The sequence below is a fragment of the Mauremys reevesii genome, linkage group 8 (genome assembly GCF_016161935.1).
Source record: "Mauremys reevesii isolate NIE-2019 linkage group 8, ASM1616193v1, whole genome shotgun sequence".
Lineage (NCBI taxonomy): Eukaryota > Metazoa > Chordata > Testudines > Geoemydidae > Mauremys > Mauremys reevesii.
Genome location: NC_052630.1, coordinates 79,532,236 through 79,539,198, shown reverse-complemented (window position 1 = coordinate 79,539,198; position 6,963 = coordinate 79,532,236). Strand labels below are relative to the sequence as shown.

General features: G+C 38.2%; 1 long non-coding RNA gene across 1 annotated transcript in view; it reads right to left on the bottom strand.

Annotated features, from left to right (window-relative positions):
• Positions 1-1,297: 1,297 nt before the first annotated feature.
• Positions 1,298-6,963, bottom strand: part of LOC120370875 — a 63,333-nt gene continuing 57,667 nt past the window's right edge. Inside the window, exon 6 of the long non-coding RNA XR_005584007.1 lies at positions 1,298-1,631. This is a non-coding gene — a long non-coding RNA (uncharacterized LOC120370875). The remainder of the gene's footprint in view (positions 1,632-6,963) is intronic.

Genomic DNA, 6,963 nt, shown 5'->3' with positions numbered 1-6,963 from the left:
AATTGAAATAGAAGACTGCCCAGGTTGATGACTCTTCTTTTCTCTCCATTATTAGCCTGCTGCCAGAGGCAAGGATTTTTCCTGACACCTTAGGTGTGTTTTCAGCCCAAGATGAAGGCTGCAGTGCCAAAGTGAAGGCACAGCATAATTTTATAACCAGAATGGTGTTCACAAAACAGAATAGGGTTTGCAGATTGAAATAGACACCTACTAATCCATCACACAGGGTAATTATAGGCTGGTTAGCCTGACATCAGTCCTGGGCAAATTAATGGAAAAGCTGATATGAGATTCAACCCATAAAGTATTAAATGATGGGAATATAATGAATGTAAATGATGTGATTTTATGGAAAATAGGTCTTGTCAAACAAACCTGGTTTGATTTTTTGATAAGATTCCAAGTTTGGTTGAGTATGACCTCTACACACTTATCTTTTACTTATATTTTGTAAGGTGTTTGACTTAGCACTGCTTGACATTCTGATTAAAAATCAGCACTATACATTATCAATAGAGCACACATTAAATGGATTAAGAACTAGTTTACTGACAGCTCTCAAAAAATAGTTGTTGTTGGGGAATCATCATCAAATGAGGGTGTAGTTAGTGGGGTTACCAAGGCATTGGTTCTCTGCCCAAGACTATTCAATATTTTTATCAATGATTTGAAAGTAAATAAAATCACTGCAGATAAAATTTAGGGATGACACAAAGATTGGGAGAGTGGTACATAATGATGAGGCCATGACAGTCATACTGAGTGATCTGGATAGCTAGGTAAGCTGTGCTGAGTCAAACAAAAATATATTTGAATACAGCCAAATGTCAAATTATATATCTAGGAACAAAGAATGCAGGTCATGGAGAATGGGGAACTGTATCTCTGAAAGCAATGACTGTGAAAAGGATTTAGGGGTCAGAGTGGACAAACAACTCAACGTGAGCTCCCAGTGCTGTGCTGTGGCCAAAAGGTCCAATTCAATCTTAGGATGTATAAAGGGGGAGTTGTGAATAGTAGCAGGGAGAAGATTGCCTCTCTATATGCGACACTGGTGAGACCAATACCGGAACATTGTTGGAAAGGATGTTGGAAAATTGGAAAGAGTTCATAGAATAGCTACAAGAATGATTCAAAGTTTGGTAAACGTATCTCAGTGTGAGAGATTTCAGAAGCTCAATTTATTTAGTTGATTTAAAAACAATCAAGCAATGACTTGGGTGTGTAAATACCTTCCTTGGAAGAATATACTAGGCATTAATCTCCTTAATATACCAGGCTCTTTAATCTCATGGAGAAGGTCATTACAAGAACCAAGGACTGGAAGTTAAAAGCAGACAAATTCAAATTAGAACTAAGTCACACACTGTTAACAGTATCACTGATAAATCATTGAAACAAACTGCCAAGAGAAGTGGTGGATTCTCCATCAGTTGAAGTCTTCAGATTGGGACCTTTCTGGAAGACATGCTTTAGTCATCATAAAATTCAATTGCCTGTATTATACAGATAGTCAGATTAGATCATCCCATGGTTCCCTGGTGGCCTTAAAATCGATGCATCTGTGAATTGTGACTGCAGTTATATGCATTGTTGAAGTAACACAGCTAAGCCGAGTGGAAGTGTTCTCTCTACAAAAAGGAAAACAATTTAAATTACACAGAATATAAAATTACATACAGTACATAACAATTGTCCCTATTTTATTTTCTTTATTTAGTAGATTTCAGATATTGGCAGGTATGACAAATTTCTATAGTACTATTTAAACTAAAGCATCTAATGAAAACGAATAGTTCCTCTGATACATTCCATATGGAATTTCTCTCTCAAATCACATAGATTAGCACTGATCTCCCCTTGCCACTTAATCTGCATTTGTCCCATTCAGTAGTACATACAGGGCCAGTCGGGGAAGGTGGGGGGAGGAGGGCCATTTGGCCTGGGCCTCAAGCTCAAAGGGGTCTCAAATGTACACACTTGTTAATTTTTTAGTATTTGATAAGTTTCGCAATTTGTTTTTATGCGCATCCCTATTGGACCAAAATGCGACACACTCTCTCAGCTTAGAGCTGCAAATTTAAGCAAATAAGAGATGTGATTTGGTAAAAGACATTTTTTTTGTTAACTGATAGAGATTTTATCATATTAAAGAGTTTAAAATGTTCATAAATATTAATAAAAATATATTGGTTCTGATGGCACAACATTAGACCGTGATGAACGTGTCCTCTCAGATCAGCTGATTATATAAACAAACCACTACTAGTGGCTGGTGCCGGATCAAGTGCACGTTGAAAGGTAGAGCATTGTTACATTTTAGTGTCTTTATAGTTTTATGTCTAGCTGACTAAGGAATTATTTTTGTGTGAGAATTCCTCATTATTATCTTCATATGGTGGCTAAAAGAGGTGACTGGTTGGTTGGTCCAGCCCTAGCTTGGTAGCTTGGTCATCTTCATAGGCTTTCGTAGTCTATAGGCCCAGATTCAAGGTGAACATTTATTAAGATAATCTTGTACAGAGAGTTTTGTGAAGACACACATTTGAAACTTTTGGACATTATCCCTCTGTTGCATCCGTGTCTGTGTTTACCATAGATATGTCATCCCTTTGTCTTCACCTCAGCCTGTTATATTACACCTTGCATGCTTGAGTTTTGATTCAGTGATAAGGATAATAACCTGACTGTTTCATTTTGTGTTCTTAATTAGTATTCCTTCTTTTTAAGTCTTATCAGCATTTCTATACTATTCAGCATTTGTGTACATTTACAGTAGAGGATTTCAAGTGTTGATAAGCTACCTATTTACAGCAGAATATTTCAAGTGTGGATAGGCTACATAGGGTCAATGTCTTCCTTGTCATCATTGATTCTATTCAGTCAGGTCTTACACGTCGATTTGAGTCACTGTGAATAATTTGTCCTCTTTTTGGGTGTCTTTGGCAGTACAACAGACTGAGTAATGAAGATCTACTTTCTGCAGCTGAACGATTTCAGCAACAGTACAACAAAGAAATCTCAAAAGATCTCAGTGACGAGGTCATCTTCCTCAAATGAATATATTCCCCGAACTTTAAATTGGATTGCAAGCCAAAGGAATTGCTTCAAGAAATATTTCAACTTGGACATGTCTTTGTCAGTTTGCCTGCATCAGTGGCTTTAGATGAATGCAGCCTCAATGTGTTGAAGCAGGTAAAGAGCTATCATCATTCAACTATAAAAATAACAAGGAGTCCTGTGGCACCGTAAAGACTAACAGATGCAAGAAGTGGGTTTTTCACCCACAAAAGCTTATGCCCGATGCCCGACTTATTCTTAGCAACACAACCATAAGCTTACAGTACTGGAAAACCTGCCACATGCACTTTATTAAAAACAGTTTAACTTAATTAAGCACACTGTAATGCTGATGGACTATACTTGCACTGAAGAAGTAGCGCTAAAAATTCTGATGTATTGACAGAATGATGCAAATAATATAATTTTTTTAATTTGTCAACATTTTATTGGAGAACGGAGATAGTTTTTAATGAGCTTCAGTTTTGAGAAATTCTGTTCTCCTGATGCTACTGTTACAGGAATTGTCAGTAGAATACAAGTGGCAATGTACACATTAGGATATATGTCAACAAGTTTGCTGGTATGAATAAACTATACAATGTCCATCACCGACTTTGCATGTGGCAACATTGATGACAATGTAGTCAATTCTTCGTACAGTTCAAGTCCATTTAAATCAAAACTATCAAGGTGCTTCAGAAGGCTCTCTAGGTTCTTGCACTTTGTAATTTGCTGCTCTTGTTTTCCTATTTCATTGAATTTAGTTATGTCAAACAAAAACCCAAACTGCTCATGGTGTACTCGTAAGGTATTAAACCTTTCATCAAATGCACATATTGCTTTTCACAACAATATAAAATTCAACCTCAAATGTCTTTTCTGGATCCTCTATGGGCTCATCTGCTCCTTCATAGTCCGCTTGCCGTTTTTTCCTTGAAACTCGTGTCACATTCAGACATCGAAATTTTGGTTCTACACCGAGTGCCTGTGCAAGTTCTCTCGCTGTAACCTGTGCATCTTTGAATCCATTTTCTCTGTATTTCACTAAAAAGTCTTGTGTGTTGTTTAGTAAGGTAAGTGTTGAATCAAGCTGCATCATTGGATTCTGCATTATTTTGCTTACACTTGAGATTTTAACAAGAAAGTCATATCAGATTACTACAGATGTTAGAAACTTGAAGCTGGATATTTCAGAGGCCAATGACTGTGCTTCACTTTTAGCTTTTAGGTATCTAGCTTCTTCCGAAATAGCAACCAGTGCTTCTTAAACTTCCTCAGATTGATATTTCAATGTTTTTTCATTTTCTACTCTGCTTTCCCAGTGTGTCTCAGATAGAGGCTTAATGGTGATATCATTGACATGTGCTTTGAATATTTGCCATCATTGAGTGGAAGCTGAAAAGAGAACATTAATGCGTTGCAGCAAACCAAAAAAAGAAATAGCTTCTACAGAAGACTTGGCCATATCGCACAAAATCAAATTAAGGCTGTGGCATGCATACGGAACAAAAAAGGCTCGTGGATTTTATGCCAGCAATCTAGCTTGCATACCAGAAATGCATCCTCTTGTATTGGCATCATTATCATAGCCTTGTTCTCTAATATTCATTCGGACAATCCCATTCATTTTAGTTCATCAAGGAGAGCTTGAAGAAGTCCAAAACCTGTAATGTCCACTACTTCTAAAAATGTGATAAATGATTCCTTAACTGTAATCTGTGCTGAATCATTAATGTCGACAAATATCACTACTATTGACATCTGTTCTTGATGACTTATGTCCGGAGTGCAACCTGGAATTACGGCAAAATATTTTGCCAAAGTAACCAATGAAACAATTTTGTCTTTCAATTTATCACTCTTTAGCACGATCAATTCATTTTTAATTTTTGGTCCCAAATAGTGGTCATGTATTTCATTTTCAGTTACTCTTCGGAGATGTTCACTCATCACTGTGTCAAATTTTCCCAGTATTTTTGGGCTGGAATAATTTCTCAACACTTCCTCTAAAAGCAAGATTGTTTGTTGATAGATATTCAACAATAGATAATACATGGTCAAGAACACTACACCAATGCTGATTCTCTGACTCCATCAATCTTTGATTTTGGACATTGTCAAAGTTAGACTCAGGACTCACAGTTTGTCAGACCACTCTGTTTTATTAGCACAGCGCTGTGCTAATAACACTCAGATAATGTGAGCGGCCATGCAAGACCGAAACAGTCTTATTTATACAGATAAAAGAGCGGGAATTAAACAAAGGGACAAAGAGAGCAAAACAGTAAAATTCACCTGGGGCACAGCATGCATATCCTACTTCCTTACTAACTCTTATCGATATAAGGCTAATGCTTCACCAATTGCCCTTAAATGGTGCAATTGCTCTATGTTAATGTCTGTATTCCTGACACCTGGATTGCAGCATTCCAGCAATTTTGACAGCATTTCTTGAATCCTTTCTATTTTTACAATATAATTCATTCTACTTTTACAATCCCTCCTTTTGGTCATGCTTCGCCATGACCAACATTGGACTGGGTTTCACATATTAACCGTTCTTTATTTTTTTGTTCATTAGCGATATTCAAAATCATTATATTAGCACTCTGTTTTTGGGCAATCACCTGGGTGGCATATTTTACACAATTCTGGATACAACAGGCATATTTTACACAAGACATACAAAAATTACTAGGATTCCAAACAGGATAGTCAGGGCTCCCTGAAACAACCAGTTTCCTATGCCAGAGAAATTGAACAGGTTACTTAGCCATTTTCATAAAGAACTCGGCTCTTTATGGGGAAGATATGTGATTTGTTCTAAGTGGCTAGTGCGATCTGTTACCTCATTGGTGGTGTTTTCCAACGAGAGCACAGTACCCTCCTTTGGCCGCCAGCACTATGTTCAATGCCTGATGGTTTTGGAGGGCCATCTGTCAGATCACCCCTGTTTCTTTGGCCAGGGCTCTTAAACTTTCTCCAGTTTTATTTGCCATTATTTTAACTATTTTTGTAACCTCAGGAGCCTTTTTGCCTGGTGTATTACTCCTCCAAGTGGGATAAAGGAACTGCCAATAGCCTCTTCCCAGGTGTCATTGCTGTTCCATATTGTGTTAAACGGAGAAGGTCCTCCAGTGAGGTCTGGGGAATTGAGTGGGATAGCCAGGACAGGAACATCAGTTTGAGAGTGGGCTCGGATGTGGCTGCAGACCCAGCATTTAGAAATATTAAGGGTATGGGCTATACACACTTGCTGCTGGATAAAGAATTGTCATTGTGGACTCGCCAGACCTTAAGACACCAACTGCCGAGGAACAGGCACCACCAGAGGCGCATGTTGGAGGCAGGGCCCTTCTAGTTCTGATAACCTCAACTGAGGGAACTGGAGTCACAGTTTTATGTCCACCAGACAGCAGGCACTAGGCTCACTACTGCTTTTTTTTGGGCCTTGCTTCAGGTAGTCGTCTGCTTCTGGCAACCCTTGCAAGAACGTAGATTGTAAGGTATTGCAGGCTGTTCCTTTACTCACCTTCTGGAGTCAAAATTGACTCTGTGTGGTTCTGAGGTGACGATTGGTTCGCTGGGGGTGGTGCATTCTTACACTGTGAAGCATGTATCCACTCTGCGATGCCAGACAGTTTAACAGCCGTCTGGCTAGTAAGCAGTGCCTGATGATTCTTTGATGTTCTTTAAGTCTCTTTACTACTTCTTTCTTGACTCTGGCTATAACAATGGCCTTTACACCTTATCTTTTCCTGTTGCATACATTTCTCATTTACACAAACAGATTGAGAATACAAACAGCAGTATTTTATATCGAGAAAAATGGCATTGCAAATTAAACCTTGCTAAGTTTTACAATCAATAACCAAGACAATTTACATTGAGACCCAGGCC